The 24819-nt window shown below is 44.6% G+C and overlaps 1 protein-coding gene across 10 annotated transcripts in view; it reads left to right on the top strand.

Annotated features, from left to right (window-relative positions):
- ANKRD11 (ankyrin repeat domain 11) overlaps positions 1–24819 on the top strand; it is a 190755-nt gene that overhangs the window by 53678 nt on the left and 112258 nt on the right. For all 10 annotated transcript variants that reach the window (XM_077891162.1, XM_077891165.1, XM_077891159.1 and 7 more), the window contains exon 2: positions 21405–21484. The gene's annotated coding sequence lies outside the window, so the exon portion shown is untranslated. The remainder of the gene's footprint in view (positions 1–21404; positions 21485–24819) is intronic.

The following is a 24819-nucleotide window of genomic DNA, read 5'->3' as shown; positions in this document are numbered from 1 at the left end:
CAGGCTGCCCTGTTTGTAAGTTTTAAAAGTAATCTTACATACGAATAAATCCCCGAAGTGGTCCATAATAGTTTCATTTTTACTGGCCTCATTTTATTTTTCCTGCTTTTGGGAGAAGAGGCAGTAGCTATAGTGTGCTTGCCAAGACCATTTGGCTCTTCTGCTCTTGGTCGAATCAGATTTTAGGTGCAGTGCAGGGATGGACAGGTATTGTGGAAAAGTCTGGGCCTCTGTGGTCGGTGAAGCTGCTGATTCTGACAGCAGATCCCAGCCTGCACCCCTCCCCAAAACAGGTCCTCTGAAGAAAGAATGTATTCAGGTTCAGCTGCTTTGCTCAGCAAAGGTCTTTCATGCACTTGAGCATACTCTGGCTGTGAAACTTATTTTCTTATTGATAAATTCTTTTGCTCACAGCATTTTCTTTTTTTCTTTTTTCTTTTCTTTTTTTTTTTTTTATTTTAAATTCAGTTTGCCAACATATGGTATTACATTCAGGGCTCATTTCATTGTGTGCCCTCTTTAATGCCCATCACCTAGGCTCACTGCTGATGTGGAAGTTTTCAGAACAGTTTGTTGCACAGCAATATTTATCATCCTGAGTCTTTTTACTACTGTATGCAGGAGCACAAAAATTATGTAACTATTTTAGTAAAACATCCACGTGTTATTATCAATTAAAGATATTTACATATTTATGTATTTATTTACTTAATTTTTTAGCAAAAGGGACTTGGGGGAGGTGCAGAGGGGGAGGGAAGAAAATCTTAAGCAGGCTCCATGCCCAGCATGGAGCCAGAAGTGGGGCTCGATCTCATAACTCTGAGATCATGACCTGAGCTGAAATTGAATTGGAAGCTCAATTGACTGAGCCACCCAGGCCACCCCTATTGGATAAATATTTAAAATTTCCATCAACTTCTGTCCCACCCTTGATAGGTTTGAATGTTTTACTAAAACTTTGTGGTTGATCCTCAGATGTATCCCCCTGTCCAGCTTGACAGGTTGCTTTGTCCTTGCACATTTCTCTTACAGGGTGGTTACACATTGGCACAGTTCTGTTCACACTCTCAGAGTGGGTTCACTCTACTCGTTTGGGCCCTTGGGGGGCATTCCTCAGCACAGGTGCAGACTTGCTTCTTAATGTGTCTGGGTAATAGGTCTTTGCTCTTTTCCCCTCAATTCATTCCATTTGTGTATCTTCTCATGTAAAAAGGAATGTTCCCCATAAGCACTCTCCCTAATAAATTTATTTATTTCTCTTGCTTGCAAAACCTGGTTGAAAGTGCTTAACAGGCTTGGTAGCCTCTGGGTGGGGAGGGTATTGCTTAAAGAATTTTCCATGTGAGGTAGGCAGGGAGGGTGTGTGGCAGGCATTCTTCCACACCTGTGTGTTGACTCTCACATAGGGTGGTGCTAGGGGAGGGGTGTTTGTGTGTTTTTCACCTCCTCACTGGCTGCAGGGCACCCGATGCCCTGGAGTACAGGTACCTGTCTGTCTTTGCTGAGTCAGAACAGGTCTCATTTCAAATATTTCATGTTTGACACATTTCCTGGCTAGAGGAAACATTCATATTTGTCTTTCTAATGAAAGAGACAGAGAGACTGGATGTTGTGGTGAAGTGCTCCATAACAGTGGCAGCGACAGTAACAGCCAGTTGGAAGGAGTGCTGGTTACAGCTGGAGGCTGTCCAGAACAGTGGCCTGAGGGGCTGGATGGTAGGGGTGGGGCATGTGGAGGCTGCTGGAAGCAGCTCAGGGATGTCTTGCTGTGAGCATTCCTGTTGTATTGGGAACCAGCCTGGATGTTTGTGCACATCTCCTCCTTGAGACACTTGCACGCTTGTCTAGGAAGTGAGTCTTAGACATGTTAAAATATTCCTGAAAGACACAGGCCAGCTAGGTAAAAAAATGGATTTGTTTTGGCTTAGAACTTAAAGGAATTGAGAGACAAAGATGGAAACAGACAAAAGCAATATGTCTGGATAAGCTGTTTCTAGAGAGAAGGTGACGGAATTTTCTTTACTTGGGATCACTTTCGAGCAAAACTCTGGGGAAATGAAGAATCTTAATCTCTTGTTAATAGGCAGCTTTTTGAGACAGAGCTTCCCAAGTGTGACCTAGATAGGTACTACTCCATCACATCCCAAAACATGTTTTTTAATTATGTTTTAAACGGTGTAGAAGATAGTGTAGAATACCGGGTGCAAGTTCTTGGTGAGGAGGGTATAGACATCACCTGGTGTGTTTCCCAAGGTGCCACACCTGTGGGTGTCACCCCTGCCTTTGCTGGGCTTTCTCCCTCCCCTCATGTGTTAATGCTGGTTTGGCTCCTGTCCTTGGTGATTCCTGCACTTGTACGCACCAAGGACTCTTTAAGACCTGTCCGACTCTCCACATGGTGGTGAGTTAATGTTTCTTACTTTGAGGAAGTGTATTTCTAGGATCTTGGTCACAACTGATCTTGATTTTGCTTCCAGTGCAAGACTTTTTACCTTTTAGACCCTTAATTTTTAGTTGTTTAACTAGAATAGATTGTTTTGAAATCTGCCAACAAATGTACTGTCAGGCTCAGATCTTGGATGACTTGAGGAAAAGGTTTTTACCAAGAACCCAGGAAGGCAGCTTTCTGTGAGTGGCTATAATTGGCTGGTGCCGCTGTGGGGTCACTATGGCAACACTAGGTTACGAAGATTGCAGCATGAGGCCTGTGTTTAATTATGCAGGGTAGGTTTAATTTTTTCAATTCAAGTTTGTACATCTTTGACTTTTTTTTTTTGAAATTGAATTTTTTTTTTTTTTTTTACTGCATCTGTAATTGGATGGCAGAATATATTCTGCCCTTAGATTTGCAGGGTCTGAAAAAAAACGTCTGTGTAATATAGTCTGTTTTGAGAATTTCTTTAGTCTCTTCAGAATGAAAATTCATTTAAATATTTTAGGGCGTCTCCCCCCAGGGAGCTTTAGCACATACATAGTGTAGGAAACTTACTTATTATTTTAACTGTGATCTAAAATAAACTCTTCTCCTTTTGCTTCAACATACATAGGCATACCAAGATGCCTACAGTACACACATTACAACACAGTCGCAAGTGTGCCTATTATTGGGTCATATGGATTTCTTCTCTTTTCTCGCCTGACTGGCTGGGTGCAGCTCTCAGCTCCTGGAGGAGGTTGTCCCCTTGTTCTGCCCCCTGCTGAATGGGGCCAGGAGTGTCTGTAGCCCTCTTGGGGGCTGTGCCCACATGGCTGGGGCGGAGACTTTTTTTGGCCCTCAGTTAGTACTTGGCATTGTCTGGTGGTTCTCTTGTCGTGGCTCTACTGTTATATTTACTCCACCCCTGTGGGAACGCTGACATTTTATACGAATATATTTGTAAGATGTTCATTGTTCAGTAACAGCATGCTGAATTCTTCGCAGGAAGCCTGTTGGTTTGAATCATTGCATTGTTTGTCCCCTTGAAGAACAGAGAGTAAAAAGAGGCAGGGAGAATGGTGTGGGACCCAATGCTAGAAGTGAGGGAGACTGTTGTAGACCTTGCCCATGGCATGCAGTCCTTCCCTCTGCAGTCTCCTCATGAGAGTAAAGTCATGGATCATGGAGTTAAAATGGTAACTGTGGCTCAGCTCCCAGACCGAGGAGAAACAAAATGCCATCTGATGTGGGTAGGGTGTTCAGAAAGCTGTGTATGGAGTGCAGTGGAGCCTTCCTTTCTGGAGGCTGGCCATCCAGTCTAGACCCTAAAAGAGTTCTGTTTGTTAGCATTTAGCTCGCAGCCAGGTCCATATGTGATCATTTAGAATGGAAACATTTTACAGGGGTCTAAGGTTTACAGAGATTTGTTTAGAACACCTTTGGTGTTGCCTGTGAACTGTGTAGGTACAGAATATAACAGGCATTTCTTTGTTGACTGTGCGGTTATATTCACAGTCTTTGTTGCTGAGGCTGTTCCCTGTATTTTTCAGTTTCATCTTAAATATCACGTTGTATTTTCCATTAATTTTTCATGCATATGCCTAAATCCTGTTTTACATGGAGAACTTTGTTACTTGCTTTTTTTTTTTTTTTTTTTCATTCGGTGCAGTTTTTAGGCCATGTTTGATTTTATCCCCTTAGAAGTAAAACTATTAACTGAATGTTGCTGGCTTTTAAGTTTATATATACAGGCATGCTTTGTCTATTGTAGTTGGAGATACTGTGTTTGGTAGAAATTGAAGGTTTTGGCTAACCTGTGTAGAGCACATCTACCAGTGCCATTTTAAAAAAAATTTTTCCTTTTCCTTTCCTAGATTTTATTCATTTATTCATCAGAGACATAGGCAGAGGGAGAGGCAGTGTCCCAGAGGAGCCTGATGTGAGACTATCCCAGGACCCCAGGATCCCACCCTGAGCTGAAGGCAGATGCTCAACCACTGAGCCACTCAGGCTCCCCCTTCCTTTCAAAGATTTTATTTGAGAGAGTGAGCGAGAGAGCAGGAGCAGAGGGAGGGGCAATAGAGGAGAAGCCCACCCCCCCCCCCCGCCCGCCATGTTTCTAACAGCATTTGCCCACTTGTGTCTCTGTCACATTTTGATAATTTTTGCAATATTTCAAAACTTTTTCATGTTTTTTTCTTGTGGTGATCTGTGATCAGTAGTCTTTGATCTTACTGTTGTGATTGTTTTGGGGTGCCAGAAACCGTACCCATAGAAGTTGGTGAACTTAATTGATAAATGCTGTGTGTGTTCTGACAGCTCCACCAACCCCCCTGTCCCCCATCTCTCTCCCTCTCCTTAGGCATTCTTATTTCCTGAGACACAATAATATTGAAATTAGCCCAGTAAATAGCTACAATGGCCCCTAAAGGTTTAAGTGAGAGGAAGAATCTCCTATGTCTCATTTTGGATAAAAAGCTAGAAATGACTAAGCCTAGTTAGAAAGGCATGTCAAAAGACAAGATGGGTCAAAAACAGCTTTTTGCACCAAACAGTTAAGTGTTGAATGCAAAGTAGAAGTTCCTGAAGGAAATTAAAATTGCCACTCTGGTGAACACACAAATGATAGGAAAGCAAAACAGCCTTATTGCTGATAGGAGAACGTTTTAGTGGTCTGGATAAAAGCTTGAATCAGCCACTACATTCCCATAAGGTAGAGCCTAGTCCAGGGCAAGGCCCTGACTCTTGGGTTCCCTGAAGGTGGAGGGAGGTGAGGAAGTTGCAGATGGAGGTAAAGTTTAAACCTAGGAGAGGCTGGTTCATGAGGTCTAAGGAAAGAAGCTGTCTCTGTAACATAAAAGCACATGGTGATGTAGAAGAAAGTGCATATGCTGATGTAGAAGCTACAGCAAGTGATGTAGAAGATCCTGGGGAACATCTCTGTAACAAAAGTGCATGGTGATGTAGAAAGTGCTGATGTAGAAGCTTCAGCAAGTGGTATAGAAGATCCTGGGGGAGATCATTGCTGAAGGTGGCTACACTGAACAGATTTCCACGGTTGACAAAATAGCCTTCTTTGGAAGAAGATGCTATCTAGGACTGTCACAGCTAGAGGGGAGGTCAGTGCCTGGTTTCCAAGCTTCAGAGGACAGGCTGACTTTCTTGTGAGGGGCTAATACAGCTGGTGACTTGAAGTTGAAGCCAGTGCTCATTGACCATTCCCCAAATCCTGGGGCCTTTAGGAGCTGTACTCTATAAATGGAACAGTGAAATCTGGATGACAGCACATCTGTTTACAACATGGTTTACTGAATAGTTTAAGCCCACTGTTGAGACCTGCTGCTCAGAAAAAAAAATTCCTTTCAGAAATATTACTGCTCATTGACAGTACACCTGGTCATCCATGAGCTCTGATGGGGATGGGCAGCAAGATAAATGTTTTCATGGATTTTGAGCGATTCAAGATTTGAGTGGGGGAAGTAGCTGCAGATGTGGTGGAAACAGGAGAACTAGAATTAGAAATGGAGCCTGAAGATGGGCCCGAATTGCTGCAACCTTGTGATAAAACTTGAACAGATGAAAAGTTGCTTCTAATGAGGGAGGAAAGAAAGTGATTTCTTGAGATGGAATCTACTTCTGGTGGTGTCTCTGTGAAGATTGTTGAAATGACAGCATAGGATTTAGAATATTGAATAAACTGAATTGATAAAGCAGCAAGGTTTGAGAGGATGGACTCTAATTTTGTAAGTTCTATGGTGGGTAAAATGTCATAAAACAGCATTGTCTGCCACAGAGAAATCATCTGTGAAAGGAAGAGTCATTTGATGCATTATGATAATATTCTGTTGTGAGGGGCACTTGGGTCGGAAGAGCATGCAGCGCAACTCTTGATCTCGAGGTTGTGGGTTTGAGCCCCACATTGGGAGTAGAGGTTACTAAAATAAATAATAAAAAAAATGTAATCTGTTGTGATACTTACCATTAAGATGACTAGAAAACACTCTTCCACTCGATGAGTGAAATATGAATCCTTTTGAAGGGACTGTGCCAACTTGTAGGACAGTGTCTTCCAAACTGTGCATCGTGACCCATTAGTTCTTGGTTAAGCAATTTTTCCCTATCCTAAGGACATAAAGATAGCTTCCTGTGCTTTCTGAAAGTTATGTACTTTTGCCTTTAATCTATCCCACATTGGTTTTTGTGTATGGTGTGAAATAAGGAGTGTTCACAGTTTCCCAGGTAGGTAGCAGTTGGCCAGTTGGCCAGGCCTCATCTACTGAGTAGAGTGCTCTTTGCTAGCTGACCTGCAGTGCAACCTGTCCTGAACCATGTCTCCTGCTGTGCTTGAAGTGTGTCAGGACTCTTCAGCCCATCCATCCTTGTGACACTGTCACCTGTCTTCATTATATGTTATAACTGATTGTTGCTGGTATCCAGAAATGCAGTTGCATTGTGTATATTCCTTTTACGTGTTGTGTCCAAGAACTTCTTTTTCTACAGATGAGAAAATTAAGGATGTTACAGGCTGTAAAAATGTATGCAAGTCATTGCCAGTAAATACAGTGGCAGGGTTAGAATTTTGGCCCCAGCCATCAGAGTCTGTGGTCTCTGGTCTTAGCTTGCTTTATGTTGACCTTCAGGAAAGTACACAGGCCACAGCACGATGGTGCAGTGCTGTGGCAGATTGCAGGAGGGTACAGAGGGCACAGAGGGGAAGTGAACGTACTGGAGGCATGGAGGTGTGGCCAGGACAGGGAGTTGGGGAGGCCTGGGTCTGAGTGTGTGACCTTGACACGCCAGCTGGATACACCCTTGTTGGAGGTGTGTCGAGGGAGTGGGGATCTCATGAGAGATGCCAGACTTGAGGTACAAGATTTGGGGGGCTGTTTGAGGGTTGGGGAGGAATGAAGAGCAGGAGGAGGAAGAGGTGTAGGTGAAGTCCACAGCATGGAGCAGGGGTGCTGCAGGAGGCCAGTGCCAGCCTCTGTGGCCCTACTGGTTGTTGCAAACGTCAGAGGGAAGGAATCAGGTGTTGAAGGCAAAACTGTGTTCCATTTTTTGGGTGTATAGTTAAAAGATTTTCTGCAGCCTTTCACTTTTATTCTCTGTTGTGGGATAGATTGATAAGCATTTTCTTTAGGTCATGGAATAAGAGTTGTGTCCTGTCTCCCACTCAATTTATAAATGGACAGTTCTTTAGGAAAAAAATATTTGACCAGTGTTTTTTATTTTTCATTTCATTTCATTCCATTCCATTCCATTCCATTCCATTCCATTCCATTTATTTATTTATTTATTTATTTATGATTTTTATTTATTCATGAGAGACAGAGAGGCAGAGACACAGGCAGAGGGAGAAGCAGGCTCCTCGCAGGGAGCCCAATGTGGGACTTGATCAAAGGACCTCGGGATCATGCCCTGAACCGAAGGCAGATGCTCAATGGCTGAGCCGCCCAGGCATCCCTGTATTTTATTTTTTTCTAAAGATTTTATTTACTTAGAAGGAGAGAAAGAGAGAGTGCGCGAGCGTGCACGAGCAGGAGGAGGAACAGACTCCCCACTGAGCAGGACCCGGGATCATGGCCCGAGCTGAAGGCAGACGCTTCACCCACTGAGCCACCCAGGCGCCCCTCTAATTATATTACTGTTTTGAAAATGGTAACACGCAAGTTGAGTTAGGTTTGGGTAGGTGTTCGTTTTGTTGATAGTACTCTTTTCTTGGGAGTCACCTTTCAGGAGATTGGGGGCAAGAACTCAGTTTACCCACTATTACCATCTTTGGTTTAAATGAAATTACTTTGAGCTTCCCCACTTTCCATTCCTCTCCTCCCCATCTCTTTTAAGATATGATTAATAAGGGACATCTGGGTGGCTTGGCGGTTGAGCGTCTGCCTTTGGCTCAGGGCGTGATCTGAGATTGAGTACCACATCGGGCTCCCTGCATGGAGCCTGCCTCTGTCTCTGCCTCTCTCTCTCTCTCTCTCTGTCTCATGAAGAAATAAAATCTTAAAAAAAATTTGATTAATAAATGTGCATTACATTCAGAATTTTGTTCAGTTAGTCCACCTAAGGGTAAAACATAACTTCTTTTTAAAGGAGTACTATTATTTAACTCTTATTTCGGGATGTCACAATTGACAATTTGCTAATTACTTAAGATAATTATAATCATTTCATTGAAACAAATATGTGGTCAGTGTTGTCTCATTTGCAAGTATCCTACACTTAGTTGTCAGTGTTGAAAATAATTCTTTGTTCTACTTCTGAAGGGAGTCCACTGATAGGAATACTCTGATGGTAGTAGCTCTAGAAAGAAGGCTTGGGCTGCCCTGAAGCTCATGCATCTGGGTCTCAATTTCAGTCCCTCCCTTTCAGCTGCTTTAGTTTTAGACTCTTGCTCGGTGACTGTCCTGCTCTGTTCTCTCTTAACACCCAAGGCAGCCATTATCTGAGGTTCCTGTTTAATACTTATTGCTAGAAAGCTGTATCTTTTTCTTTTTTCTTTTTTTAATATTTTATTTATTTATTCATGAGAGACACAGAGAGAGGCAGAGACACAGGCAGAGGGAGAAGCAGGCTCCATGCAGGGAGCCTGATGCAGGACTCAATCCCAAGATCCCTGGATCACGCCCTGGGCCGAAGGCAGATGCTCAACCACTGAGCCACCCAGGTGCCCCGCTGTATCTTTTTCTATTGAAATTTCTCTTGTTAATGAGGATTTATCTAACAGGGAAGAAACTTGAATTTTCATGTTTTAATAGAAGAAAAATTTACTTTTCAAAATGGAAAATTTCCTCCTTTGCTTTCGGTGTCTCCTGTTTATTTGGTGGGAGGGTATGTGTGGATGTGCCAGTGTCTCTCTGCTTGGCAGCAAAACACATCATTGTAACAGTTTAGCTGTGTTAGAACACAGTTGTCCTTCAGGAAATTTGAGGAGATTTGTACATGAAGAGCATTGCTAGTGTATTGAATTAAATATAGAAATTGAAGGGAGACAGACACATTATTCCTTGAACTGACAGCACTGAAAGCATGTTGGTTTTTGGAAGGGGTGATGAACTGTGAGTTGGTTGGTGGACGCTGGGCTCTCAGCAGATGTCCTGTCTTGAACATGAATCGGCACACTTTGTGCACACCTGAGAGTTTACCTGCACCTCCCCTGCAGCTCCTTCATTCTTGCACATTGCTGCAATCTTCAGGATGAGGACCTCCCCAAACCCTGGTAGATAACTCCCACATTAATGATCACCAGAATCTGGAAGATTTTTGATTCTACTCCTCAGAAATCATGTATGTGGTGCAGCCGTATGAGTCTGATTTTGCCTGTTCACGTTCCGACCTTGAATACAGAAGGGTTTGATCCTGTCCTGCAGAGCAGATTTGGGCTGAGGAGACCTCTGTCATGGGATTTGGGGGGCAGCCTGGTCAGTAGACCAGCAGCCTGTGCCTTCACGTTGTCATGTGAACCTGCGGGCACCCCGCTGGGGGAATGCTGGCCCCTCCTACGCCCTGCTACTCCTGCCTTACAGGGCTTCTGTGGGATCTTGTCATTTCTCTGGCCTCTTCCTCAAACGAGGCCTCTTCAACTTATTTTGGAGGGAAGGGTAACAAGAATTCTCAAGTTTAAGGGACAGTGTTTTCTGGTGATTGTTTCCACAACTGCATAATTGGGGGTTTGGGTCAGAAAGTGGGATGAGATCAGTGATTATGTATTAGATGTGCTTGGGATACATTTCACAAAAATAACATTTTACCATCCTCACCCCTGGGCACACGGACTGAAGTATCTCTGGGGTGGAGACACAAAGGAGACAAATAATGGTGGTTTCTGTCTTTGGGACTTAGCAAATGTCTCCTGTGCAGCTGCATTCTGCCTCGGCTGCCTGTTGGCCTGTTTGAAGTTTGGGCTGTTGGTTTCCATCTAGTGAGTAGGACAGGGCAGTGGGGGTCTTAAATCCTGGGAAGCTTCTGTGTTTGGAGGCCAGGTCCTGTGTGGGTCTCTCCCCTCAGCCACTGTGGGTGGAGGAAAAAGAGCCAGGGAGTGGTGCTGCCCCGGGTGTAGCCTGTTCATTTATGGGGCTCTTTCCCCAGTTTGTTCCTGTGCTGTCCTTGCAGGCTGAGCACCTGCCCACCTCACTTGTCTCTGTCTCTTTCCCTCGTGGCTCCTTGAGGGGGCTCTGAACTTGAGAGCTTCATCTCACTTGAACTGGAACTAGTGAGTTGTATTTCTTTTCCATTTAGTAGTAATATATTTTGAGAGCTTTGTAGATAGCAGTAGGGTGGAGGGAACCTTGCACACAGAGGTGTTTCTGCACTGTCAGGAAGTGGTAACTCTGGAAAGGAGAAGATGGAGACATATAGAAGTGAACTGATTTATAGATGATGCAGAATCAGAGAACTCTGAGGAACCAGCTGTGTCAGAATGAATTATCTGGATGTCGGGGTGACCAGGCACGGCCACTCACTCAGCTGGATCTTACAGTGAAATGTTCTGGATGGGAAGCCTTCTTCCTTTTTGTATTCTTAATTTCTCATTGATTTTGTCTGTCAACTGTGTTTATTTGAGATGAATTTTCATGTGTGTCAAAGAATGTGTGTGAGCTGCCTGGAATGGGCACAGATTCTGATGCAAAGGGTAGAAGCCTGTTGTGGCCCTGCTCCCCTGGGAGGCAGCCTTGCTTCCAGCTTAACAGTTTACCAGCAGATTATGTGTCCTGAGAGCTCTGAAGGCAGGCTTTCCTCTACAGTGGGTCTTGGGTTTGTGTATGTGCTGTGAGACCTGAGTGTAGTATTGGGCCTCAGTGCTTAATGGTCATGCTGCAGCATGAATCGGAGGGGCATTTGGGGAAGGTTTCCTAGGATGACAGCATGATATAAAAAGCTGGAACAGTACCTGTCCACTCTAGGAAAGCTGGAGAATACTGGCAGTGTCAGGAAGTCAGGACTAAGGTATGATGCTGAGGGATGAACAGGGACTTGCCCAGGTACAGAGGGGAGGAGGGAGCTTCCTCTGAGTGAAACACTTTGTTTTCCAGAAACTGGGAGGTGTTTGAAATTGCTAAGGAGGCAGCCCAGGACAGCATCATTCAAAGCCTGTGTTCCTGTGGCTTTCCATTAGCGGGTTGCCACACTGATGGGTTGTGAGATCTACTTGGTGGGCGGCACCCACTTTAAAAACCAGCCACAACCAACAGGCAGCCTAGGATGTAGTAGAAAACACTGGGGTACTTTGCACAGAGTGAGGGCAGTGTTGTCTTGGGAAGCCTTACCTTCACTTGTGTATTTGCATGTGTGTGTGTCTTGGATCATGATGTAAAATATCTCTTACTCTGGGTTTGAAATTTGAAGAGTAGCATAGTCCTCGTTAGCCCAGTCCCTCTACCCCATACCAGGCTCGAGAGATGAGAATCAGACATGCCAAGTTCACTTCTCAGCAATATGGTGAATGGGTTGGTTGGTGTGTTTGATTGGAGGTAGAGATAATGAAGTCATGATAACATAAGTGAAAAAATAATGGAGATTCTGCTCATTTAGGAGGAGTTAGGGCAGTAAGGAGGAGAGTGTGTTCAGAAGCTGGAATTGACAGAACTTGTCAGATGGCTTTTGATCATGAGAGAGAAAAGGACAACAGGTTTCTGGCTTGGAGGATTTCTAGACAGTGGTACTCTAAACCAGGGCAGAGAATACAGCAGTCACAATCAAGGTAGAGGTCCACGTGTGCAAGGTATGTGTGGCTGCAGGTGTGTCTCTTACATAGTTGGACTTTGTGAGTTCACTGGGGAACTCTGAGTTGGAGAAATGGGAGGGATCTAACAGCATGGTTATTAGAGGCAGATAAGATTGCCCAGAGCGAGCATGTAGGAAATGCCATTTAAGGAGGAAGTGGAGGAGGGAGATCTAGCTTGTGGAACAAAGTGGAAGTAGAGTCAGCAAGAGAAGCTAAGACTGCCCGAGAGAACCCTGGGGAAGGGGGTCAGTGGTAGGGTGATGCTGCTGAGAGGCTGGGTGGGGTTAGCATCAGCTACATTCTGGAGTAGATGGAGGATGAACAGAAACTGGCCTGGGTGTTGAAGGTGTGAGTGAGGTCCTCATAGGTGCTGGCATGATGTCAATATTTCAGGTTGTGGAGGACTCTCTCCAGGAGCTGTGAAGGCATGGCAGGTGCCTGGTGTGTGTGATAGCACTACAGCCCCAAGTGTGATCCTAATTTTGAGGCATATGATTCAGACTTTCAGAACCTGATTTCTTACCCCTTCCTGTTACGGGAGGGTTGTCATGAGGGTTAGTGAGGTGCTCGGGGGACATCACAGAGGTTAGTGGTGGGGACCTGCAGGGGCTGGTTGGGGCCACCATCCTGTGCCACAACCTTTCCAGACATTGAAATGCCTCAGAGCTCATGCAGACAACACAGAAGTGCAGCTGTCTGTGGGGTCGCATGTCCTCCGGCCAGCTTGCTTTTGTCTTCTGTACTTCATTGTTGCTACTTGAGAATCTGTAAAAACAGTTCCTAACCAGGAAGCAGACTTAAAGTGGGAGTTCCTGGAATTAGAGATTGTGTTGAAGGTGACATGAACTCTGCGGGCCAGGAAGGCTTTGCTGAAAACCTTGGATGGGGCTCTAAGGACTTGCTGGTGTGTGGCTTCTTGTTGCTGTTCCTCACCCACTCCCAGCAGGTGCAGGGCCTCCATTTGTGATGGGAGAGAAAGTCGAGGTGCGTAAGTACAGTCATCACAAACTAACAGGATGGTTTCCAGGGAGGAATTGGAAAAGATATATAAAGAGTAAATTCCCTTTTGTTTGTTTTAAGAAAGCAACTGAGTTGGTTCTGGGGATATTCCTTTCATTCCTGTTGGCTGGGCATCAGGAGATATACTGCTTCAAGGTACTGGACACACCCCACAGGGCTGGGTGGGGTAGGGCTTGCAGTGCAGAGCACCTGATAATAAGTCATTTGTCCCACACACACTTCCTGAGCTTTGTCCTCTTGACAGGACACACTCAGCAGAATGCTGGAATGTCACAGCTCAGACTTGCCTGCTTCTGCTTCAGTTCTTGGGGGCTGGAAGTCCTTCTTTACCGCCCTCCCCCCTTACATTGTTTCATTTTATTTTATTTTATTTTATTTTTTTAAAGATTTTTTATTTACTCATTTATGATAGAGAGAGAGAGAGAGGCAGAGGGAGAAGCAGGCTCCATGCTGGGAGCCCGACATGGGACTCGATCCCGGGACTCCAGGATCGCGCCCTGGGCCAAAGGCAGGCGCCAAACCGTTGAGCCACCCAGGGATCCCCTTCATTGCATTTTAGAGGTTAAACTGTACAAAGTACTGCTGTGGGTTCATATTCTCAATGAAAAGAGTACATTTAGGGAAAAGGGAGTATTTTTAAAAAGATTTTAAGTAATCTGTATACCCAGCGTGCCACTAGAACTCATAACCTGGAGATCAAGAGTGGCATGCTCTACCTTCTGATCTAGCCAGGCACCCTGAAAGGGGTGTATTCTTAAGGGAAACAATGTTATGTTTCACGCTGAGGAATCTTAAACTTTTATAATTTAAAGTGGTTTAGGGATTCTCAAATCTTAATCTCCTTGTTTTATAGGGTGATAGTCTGAGGGATGTTTCTCTAGTACTTGAAAAATCACCCTTTTAGGGAAAAAAAAAAAAGACCCTGGAAAACTTTTGTAGTTCTGTGAGTTGCAGTAGATAGGATGTTGAAAGGAAAGCATTTATAATTCGGTCAGAATCTGTCAATCTCTTTGGGGAGTGCTGCCATCTTAACATTAGGTCCTGGGGTTATGAACATGGGATTTTTTTCCTCTTATGTAGATCTTCTTGAGTTTGTTTCAGCAGTATGTTGTAGTTTTCAATGTGCAAGTTTTCCACCTCTTTCGGGTAAATGTATCCATAAATACTTCATTCTTTTTGATGTTGTTGTAAATGGTGTTGCCCTATTTCCTTTTTAGATTTTTCATTGATAGTGATTAGAAATACAACCAAATTTTGTATATTGATCTTATATCCTGTAACCTTGCTCGCTTTGCTCATTTATTTGCTCCAACAGTGTCTTGTATATCCTTTCGGTTTTATATTCCTTTTTTCAAAGTGAGTTTTCTAGCTGGACAGCCTTCTTGAGTTCAAGCTTACGCTGTGTCTGCTGGAGGGTGGCTTTGGGTTTCCCATCTGTGTACCTGGTGTGGTTGGCTCGTCTCTTCTCTTAAGCTCTGTCACTGCAAAGAGCACTTGTGTGAAATAAGGGGAGCTCTGTCTGATTCTGAGTTGCTGTTTAACAGAAGGGAAGCTGGTACCCAGTGTCCTGTAGTCTGTCCTCAGGTTGTTCATTTTGTAGCAATAGAGCAGATAAGTGTTGTGTGAGATTGCAAATAAATCAGCAATCGTTTTGTTGGAGCTTCACACCAATGAAGTGGAACAGTAACCGCCCTGATTCCTGTTATCTTTGTATTTCCAGTGCCCCTGGCCCCATCATAAAATGGTGAGGTCAGCAATGCATTCCAAAAGACGAGCAGATAACAGCATATTCATGTTTCTTTTGAGTTTTGCCCTTAGAGCATGATGCTGATTTGGAATTCCATGACTTTGCTAAGAGCTGGAGGTACTGGTACTATTTCCTGATGTAGACCCTCAGAAAAGTTGTTTGATGCCCTTGTTAATCAGGATTTCAACGTGTGTGTGTGTGTGTGCGCACACATGTGTGCATCGTCTTGAGGGTGCTGAGGAGCCTGTGGACTTGCTCTTGAGAGTCAGCACTGGGTGATGGGTTGGTGGTGGAATCTGGATTACTTCTGCCGGGGATGAGACAGCTAGTTTGGCCCACCCCAGCCCTGTCCATTTGCTGTGGTTGTGAGGGGCCTATTTTCAAGGCATGTTCCCAGTACTTTCTCTGGTTTGATTTCATGCTTCTATCCTCCTGATTTTCAAGAATTTCCCAGTCTCTGGTCTACAGAATTTCCCTTTCTGATTTCCTTTATGGCTTTGTATCTGTTTATTTAAAAAACTCATTTTCTGTCATTTCCTTGGATTTAGCAGTGTGAGTTTCAGACTGTTCTCCCTGGACCTTGGTGAGTTGGGATGTGGTGTTGATTACTGCCTGCACCATTGTCCAGAGCTGAGGGCGTGGGGGCAAACCACCTACTTTGTTTGCATTCTGCATTGATTCACTTTGCACTTTCTTCTGATAAGGGATGTAAAGAGAATTGTCCTGGGACATCAGTTTTTTTCTGTTTCTTTCTTCCCTTGTTCTGCATCTGAACCGAGGACGGAAGCTCTGTGAGGGGCATTCCTTTTCCTAGTGGTGTCTTGGCCAACCTTACCTTTGTATCTGCCATCTGCTAAGTGCTTTCATTACTTTGAGCTGGCTCTGACTACCAATCTAGCAAATAAGGCAGTAACAAATAGCACCCATCCTAAAGCAAAAAATCCTAGTGGTCCCCCTGCTTGTTTCCTGGAAGGCAGTCAAGGCCAGGCCGATAGCCCCAACCTGAGATGGCAGGTGGCGCTGGCCCCACAGCAGAGTGAAGCGGGAGACGCCATCAGGGGAGTATGTTGGTAGCTCTGAGTATAGGTAGAATTCAGTTTGTCCTACCTGCCCTGAAGGAGAACTTTAAAATAGGTAAGGCCAGATCTGAGGGCTGTGTCCTACTTAAGTTCTCCAAGGTTACATTTTAAGAATGTAATGAATTTTTTTTTTTGGTAAATATATTATTTATGTATTTTAGAGAGAGAGAGAGAGAGAGAACGAGCATGAGGAGAGTGAGGGGCAGAGGGATGAGTAGACTTCCTGCTGAGTGCAGAGTCTGACTCTGGGGCTGAATCCCAAGACCTCAAGATCATGATCTAAGCTGAAGTCAGACGCTTCCCCAACTAAGCCACTCGGGTACCCCCATTTTAAGAAGATTTTTTTAACCTGTAAGGAGAACTCCATGTGCCTTTTAATTCATGTGTCCAACTTCAGGGACAGTGACTGACTCTGGAGCCAGTGCTGGCCCGACCGTTTCACATGGGACCCCTTGCAGGGCCTCAGACCTCTCATCTATAGCCTTGGTTATAAGGATCTCTACTTTAGGGAGTTGTGAGGTTTAAGTGAACTGAGCTAATACTAGGTCAGACCATATGAAATGGCCAATCTTAGACTTAAAAAAAAAATTGAGATCATTGTAGATTCATAATGCTGTAAGAAAATACAGAGCGATCCCTTGTATGCTTTGCCTGGTTTCTTTCCTGGTAACATTTTCAGAACTGCAGTATGCTGTCACAGCCAAGACGTTATAGGGACATGGTCCACAGGTCTGAGACGCCCCCGTTTTCCTGGATGGTGGATGCACATCGCCACCGGGATCCTCCTGCTCTCCATTTATAACCACACCTGCGATCCTGGCAACCCCTGATCTGTCCTTCCCTTCTAGAGTTTTGTCACCTGAGAATGTCCTATAAATGGAGCTGTGTGAATGTAACCTGCGGGGAGTGTCTGTCTGTCTTTGCTCCGCATGGTTCTGTCTGTCCATGTCTGTCCAAGTCCTTGCTGTGTGTCAGTAGCTCTTTCCTTCTCATTGCTGTGTACCTACCATTCTGTGCTGTGCGTGGACCACACTTTAACCCTTCACCCACTGAAGGACATCTGGGCTGACTCTAGATTTTGGTAGTTACGAATAAAACTGCTGTGAACACTTTGGGGAGATTTTGTTGGGCCGTATTTGACCCCCCAGAGATGGTGGTCCTGAATAGCTCAATGTGGTCCCCAGAAGGCACTTGAGGGCTCCACTGTGAGTGCAGCAGGACATTGCCATCTCTGTGAATGTGTTTGAATCAACCTGGAAAGTGTATACTTAATAGGAAAGCCACAGCACCGCATAGGTCCCTGAAGAGCCAGCCTGTGCTCCCCTGCTCACAGCCGTTCATGGGAGGAGCACGCTGCTGCTTGTCTGTGCACAGCAGGCAAGGAAGATATAGGAACCCACCAGGTCCTGCGGCTCTTTAGGGGTGAGCAGCACCCAGGACTCTGGCATCATTAAATTGTTCAATCAACCAGGGCATGTGGGTGCTTGCTCTGTACTGGTTTGAGTTTACACTCTCCTGTTCAGCCTGAGGTCTACATGGACTGTGGTTGATGGTGTGTTTTTGTTGTCGATTGTGTTTTAATCCCATGGGCAAAGGCCTGTGCAGTAAGATGATGCCTTTGCTGATTTGGATTCCTGGGCATTTAGGACATTTGGAAAGGTGGTAAAGGGAGGGGGCTGAAGGAGCCTTCGGCAGTGTGCAGTACTTTAAATCCAGAATGAAAATCAGTAATTTGGAGAAAGGCTGTGTGGGCCAACTGAAGATAGTGGGATTACTTTGGTATTGGTTGGATTGTATCAACATAGGTTTAAAAAAATTTGATCATCTTATGCTAATCAGAAATAATGGTTAGTAATTATAGGTCTTTCATTGATAAAAATTGAAGCAAATTAAATACAGTTCACGTTAAGTAAAATTTTCTAAAACTTGGGGTTACCTTGGAGAAGGATGACTCTCTGTGGTAAAAAAGCATTTAGTAATTTTGGACTCAGAGAAAACTCCTGAAGTAGTAAAATCTGTCCAGGGTCCTTACAAGTTATGACTCTGTGCTGGGGACAGTGATGTAATCCCTGGTTCTTCAGAGGCAGCTTGTCTCTCGTCCCGTAGCAGAGAAAGGAAGGCTGGCCAGTATGATGCAGAGGCAAGAGGAAGTCTGGTTAATGTGAATAGCACAGTATTTCTTGATTGTGTGTGTGTGTGTGTGTGTGTGTGTGTGTGTGTGTGGCTCTAAATACTGTCTATCTACCAGTTAATTAACATACCGTTTACTATTTTCAGATGTAGAACTCAGTGATTCCTTGATCCATATATCACCCAGTGCTCCTCACAACCAGTGTTATCCCTTCATCCCCATCGTCTGTCCGTCCATTGTGCTCCCCACCCCACCTCGACACCGTTAGTAGGTTCTCTACAGTTAAGACTCTTACTGTTGGTCTGCCTCCATCTTTTTACCACCCCCCCCATGATTGTTTTGTTTAGTTTCTTAAATTCCACATATGAATGAAATTCTATGGCATTTGTCTTTCTCTGACTGACTTACTTCACTCAGCATAATGCCCTCTAGCTCCATCACGAGAGCACATGAACAAGGGGGCCGCAATGGGAGAGGGAGATGCAAACTCCCACTGGGCTCCGTCCCAGGACCCGGACCGGTACCTGAGCCAGAGGCAGACACTTACCTGACTGACCACCCATGTGCTCTGCAAGGTTTTGTTTTTCTGTGGTTTTTTATTTTTATTTTTTAATTTTTTAAAAAATATTTTACTTATTTATTCATGAGAGACAGAAAGAGGGAGAGGCAGAGAGAGACACAGGCAGAGGGAGGAGCAGGCCCCACGCAGGGAGCCCAACATGGGACTCGATCCCAGGTCTCCAGGATCACACCCTGGGCTGAAGGCAGGCGCTAAACTGCTGAGCCACCCAGGGATCCCCATCTGTGGTTTTTTAAAAAGCTTTTTCTTGGGCAGCCCCATGGCTCAGAGGTTTAGCACAGCCTTCAGCCCAGAGCGTGATCCTGGAGACCCGGGATCGAGTCCCACGTCGGGCTCCCTGCGTGGAGCCTGCTTCTCCCTCTGCCTGTGTCTCTGCCTCTCTGTCTTTCATGAATAAATAAATAAATAAAATCTTTAAAAAAATAAATAAAAAGCTTTTTCTCTACCCCTCATATAGTACCCAGCTCATTATAGGAATTGGTGAGATATGAAAGAGTAGAAAGATAAATTTAAAATCTTGTACTGCTACCCTATTCAGAGATAACCACCATTAATGTTAAAAGTATTTCCTAGTTTTTCTCAAAAACCTGTGTTGTTTTTCATAATGCATCAGACTTCCTCAGCACTTGTGATTATTGTCCTATCCATATTGCCAGTCCCATTGGTGTGAAAACATCTCCCTGTTGTTTTAGATAGATTCTTGGCAAGGCCATATGTCAGGGTGGCCTTGCCCTCAGATGTGGGTAGGCAGCTGCCCCATCTGTTGATGCTTCCTCTGCCTCTCCTGGTGACTCTCCAGCTGTGCTGGACACTGGCTTTTCATGTCTCCACGGTCTTTGTACTCTGTCTTCACTGATCTCTTTATTTTTTGGCTGGGAACATGCTTTTTGAACTACGGTAACTGTAAAAGATGTGGTCCAGTGCATTTCTGTTTGAAAATGTAGCTTGATAATTGCATCGGTGGTTGTAGTTTTGATGTGAACGTGTATGCCACATGAAGCTTTTTTTGTGTCTTAGAACATTTCTTCAATGTGTATTCTCCAGAAATGAGGTTACTTTGTCAAAAAGCATAAATATTTTGGATGCTCTTAATTTGTCAGAAGTAATTTGGTTAATTACTAAAGTATTTTCCCTTAGAATAAAAAGACCTTTAGACCAGGATTTGGGAGACCTGGGCTCTCTTTCCAACCTGCCTTTAGTTCCTTGCATGACCACAGACAGCTAAACCTGATTTGGTTTCCTTATTTGTCAAGTTGCAGTTGGATTTATAGCACTGGTTCTCTGCCTAGATGGTTTTGCCCTTTGGGGGACTTGTGACAGGGCCTGGAGACGTTCTGGTTGTCACAACCTGCTTGGGGAAGTGTGCTGCTGGCATCTAGGGGGTGCAGGCCCAGGGCTGCTACTCAGCATCCTCTTCCAGGGCCCGGGAGACAGAGGATGGCCTAGTCTTAAGTGTCAGGGCTGTTGAGTGTGAGAAACCTTGGGTTAGGAACAAGTTTTCTTCAAAGTTGTAATGGTGGATAGTATGCTGTATTCCTAGTGTGGACATTCATCATGCATTCTGTATTTTCTCTTACTGTCTTTATAAGAAAATCGAAAAGCTTAACCACATACTTGTTGCTTTTCAATAAAACCAAGTACTGTGTTTTGGAAGCTGCTTTCTTTCTGTGTTGTGTTTAATAATCCTTGAAGTTCATGCTGGCTTTGAAAAATCTAGTACAGGAATACAGGGACAGAAGTACTTTGCTCTGTCTTTGCAAACACACAGCCACCTGCAAGCACAGGTCAGGAGACCAGGTAGATAGATGTTGGGAGAACTGAGGGACCCTGCTTGCTGTGGGCACCGTGTCTGGGAGCCTTCTCCCTGCCTCCTGTCCATGAGTATGATTGCCCTACTGACTGGACCTGTGATGTGCTTGGAGATGGAAGCAAGTCTGATGTTTTGATGGGGTTCTGGGAAAAGGGTCACGAACAAAAAATTTTTTTTTCTTTCTTGTGACTGGCTTGTTATATTCTTGAAAATCTCAGAGCTCTCCTAGGAGGTCACACAGTGTTATTACTCAGCCAGTTTTCTTCGTGATGCTCGTCTTACTGGCAAGGCCACAGTGGCCACTTGGTTTACTTCCTATAGTGGGAGTCTCCAGGTGGGGGCAGAGTGGGGCAAGGGGTGGTGGGTGCTGCCAGAGAGGCAATTGCTGGGCCTTTGGAAGCCTGAGGGAGATTTCGGGCTTTCACGTGGGTGTGATAGAACATCCATGAGGCAGGATGGGTAACTTTGACAAAGGCTTCATAATTGTGAGGTTTCTGTTGAGGTCCGTGGGAGAAGGAAGGTCTGTGAATGACCTCTTCAAGCCCCCAGTCCAGAAGCCTCATCTCCAGGGAGAGAAACAGGCCCACGGAGTGTTCTTTCCTTAGCCTGGCCCTTCTGGGTACTGCTTTCCAGGAAAAATTACCGAAAACTAATTCCCATTTGGATAGTGCCCTAAAGCAAATCATTAGGTGTGAGCCCTTTCATGGGCTTATTTTCCCTTTATAACCCAAATCAGCCAAGCACACATCTTAACAACTTTTTTTTGTTGTCCGTAGTTAAGTGAATTGAAGGAAGGGAGCAGCAGAGTGAATATTTGGTCCAGATGGAGAGACTGGAATTGGACAAAGTGACTGAGGGAAAAATGTATAAGCTAATTGTGCTCTCTCATTTCAGAATGTGCACAGCTCTGCTCTGGGACGCGCCTTGTTGGATGTAACAGTCTTCATCAGCATCGACTTTCAGCTATGGAATCGGTAAATATTTTATTGCACTGCCGTTCATATTTTGTTATATTCACTGCTTTGTGAAAAGGGGTAAGAAGATAATGCTAGACTTCCATGTTGGCTTCCTGGGGCTTGATCGTGCTAGCTGATTGTTCTGGATGTTGTCCTAGACTTCCTTTGGATGCCTGTGTGTCAGAGCAGTGGTGGTGAGCTGTGGGCTATTAAACAGCTCCCTGGTGTTCCAGTGGCAGGGTTCTGTAGAATCTAGGCCAGGAGCCTAGGCTGTGAAGGAAGTTTGTTTCTGCTCAAGCTCTCTATCTGATTGGCTCTACCGTGGAGGAGTCTGGACCCAGTACTATGTTTTGTGCTCTGTGCATATTGCACAAACATTTGGCATGGAGAAGAGATTTTCTAGTCTGAGAATTGTCCTCTTCCTCTGGGGGAAGCAGTGGAGGAGGCCTGGCTGTGCTCTCATCTGGTGTCCCGTGTGTCTGGGCAACTATTCGTGGGATTCTTAGGAGCTTGAGGCCAGCTTGTGTGGTTGGTGGGTAAAGAATGGGATCTTTTGCTAGGTTGCCCTGATTGCTTGCTTCCTCCTGGAAATTACTGGTAAATTTTTTGAGGGGTGGAGGAGCTGCTTCCTTAAGGACCCTGGTCTCAGGTCTCAGCAAGCATCTATTGCTCTAGAACAAAGTCCCTTCCTTGTGGGATATGTTGCATTGGTTGGCAGTTTATTTATTTATTTATTTTTTAAACTTTATGTATTTTTTTTATAAATTTTTATTTATTTATGATAGTCACAGAGAGAGAGAGAGAGAGGCAGAGACACAGGCAGAGGGAGAAGCAGGCTCCATGCACCGGGAGCCTGACGTGGGATTCGATCCCGGGTCTCCAGGATCGCGCCCTGGGCCAAAGGCACTAAACCGCTGCACCACCCAGGGATCCCAGTTTATTTCTTTTAATAAGTACATTGATGATGATAGAAAACTCTTGATTCATTTTAGTTTTTCATACCTTGGTCAGGCATTAGTGTTTTAAAGCAGACAGTCCAAAGATGCATTATCCATTCTGTTTTGTTGTTCCTAGCAGACATGACAGAAACCTTTCCTGCTACATCCTTAGATGAGTGTCCTTAATCTAACAGAACCTGTCCTTTATCTCAGCCATCACTGAATCAAGCCACTTAGAAGGTTCCTCTCGGTCTCTTTGACTTGACTGAAGTATTTCCTTGGGAATGGCGATAAGGTTTGACGGAATAGGAATCTTAGATGTCTCTGACAGTAGGCCTGGAATTGTCTTCTCTTAATCTGCGGGATGGTTAGTGGTTAGAAAGAAGCCAGTGCAGGTGTTGGTGATCAGGTGAGGTCGTTGGTGGGCTTTGTAGAAGAGTGCTCCCCTGTGTGGTTTTCCAGAACGTGCATGTGGATTCAGCTTGGTTGTCCTAGGCAGCGGGTCAGCCGTTGAGAGACTAGGTCCTAAAGAAAAGGACGTAGTGGGGTCAGAGAAAGAACTAAACCCACTCCCCACAGGAAGCTTACCTCTGCATTTGTTTGGAAACTGTAACATTGGTCCTAATTCATAATAAGGAAAAAGGAAGTGCTGCCTGAATTAGGTTCTAGTAAGCATTTGGTGATTCAAAATAATATATTTCCTGATTAAAGGAAAACAAGTTACTAGTGACTCTTTGCTGGCAGATTCTGGGGTCAGCCCAGTTGGTCTGATGGATTGAGAGCAATAAGTGCGTTAATCTTTAGAAGGTTTTCTAACATAGGAAGGACTAGCTTTTTTGACCACATCACAAAAATAACCCAAGGCATCTCATGCCATTTAATAGTTTTGGAAATCATAAATACTCAGATAATATATATTTTTTGAAGAGTTTATTTATTTATTCATGAGTGACCCAGAGAGAGAGGCAGAGACATAGGCAGAGGGAAAAGCAGGCTCCATGCAGGAAGCCTGATAATGGGACTCGATCCCGGGACTCCAGGCTTTTGCCCTGAGCCAAAGGCAGACGCTCAACTGCTGAGCCACCCAGGCATCCCGATACTCACTTAATACTGATTATAATAGTCTTAAAAAAATCTAGTGTTTCGGTTGAATAAATACAAAGATTCTTATTAATGGTGAGGTCTCCTCTTAGGCCAGTGGCCCAAATGTGTTAGCAGGAAACAGGACTGCAGCAGTTGTGGGTGAGGTCTGCCCTTCATGACCGTTCCTGGAATCAAAAGGCAGAATCAATCAATCTATCTGTCTGTCTATCTATCTATTTAAAAGATTTTATTTATTTGAGAGAGAGCACGAGTTGAAGGCAGAGACAGAGGGAGAGGGAGCAGCAGCCTCCTTGCTGAGCAGAGAACCCAATATGGGGCTTGATTCCAAGACTCTGGGATCATGACCTGAACTACCCAGGTGCCCAAAAAGGCAGAATTTTAAAAATAGAATAATTTTGTGGACTCTAATAATTTTTCATTATTATTCACATTATTTTTAATTTTCATTTTGACTGCTTAATATGAGCCATTTAGATCAGATTTGAGACAGAGGTAGGCTTGGTAGGCCCTGTGAGTATTTCATCCTGTGCTCTTGTCTCCATCTTGAGAATTATTTAAGCACCCAGTTTGGATAGATTTTGGGCTGGCCCTGCCCTGAGATATTATTCCAGGTGTGGCTGTGTTACAGTATCCATAACAACCTGTGTGGGTTGGGTTGGCTGACCTGGCTCTCTTCAGTCCTGGGCTTCCCCGCTGTGACGGGGTAATGGTGACACCCATCTTAAAGATTTCTTCCAAGATTAAGTGGCACTGTTGATGGAAATAAAGCTCCATGAAAACCTAAACTTTAAAATTATAAGATTAATTTTAACCTTTCTTTAGCACAAAACTGTTTCATCTGACAGTTGGTGTGATTCTTGCTTTGTCAACATCTTGCTTGGTAGAGGTAGAGGGTCTCGACCTCTTCAGAGGAGTGCTGAGATTGACATGGCTCTTGGCAGGTCCCATCTCACCAGGAGCAGGTGAATGTGTGTACAAGAGAGTAAGAGCTGTCTGTCACCCAGCCCTGACCCCCGGTGGCATGTGAGTGTACACTCATGCTTGCTGGGAGACAGGAATTTTGGTGTTTCTAAAAACAAAACCGTTTCTGAAAGTAACATGTTGTAATGATAAAGGTAGTGTTTATATGAGTGGAGGTATAGATTTTATACTTGGACACCTCTATTTAAAATAGGAAAGTGGAGATGCCTGGGTGGCTCAGTAGTTGAGCATCTGCTTTTGGCTCAGGGCGTGGCTGCAGAGTCCTGGGATCGAGTTCTACATCGGGCTCTCCTCGAGGAGCCTGCTTCTCCCTCTGCCTCTCTCTGTGTC

Source organism: Canis aureus, chromosome 3 (assembly GCF_053574225.1).
Source record: "Canis aureus isolate CA01 chromosome 3, VMU_Caureus_v.1.0, whole genome shotgun sequence".
Classification (NCBI taxonomy): domain Eukaryota; kingdom Metazoa; phylum Chordata; class Mammalia; order Carnivora; family Canidae; genus Canis; species Canis aureus.
Note: the sequence above shows the minus strand (reverse complement) of the source record. Positions and strands in the feature narration are given on the sequence as shown.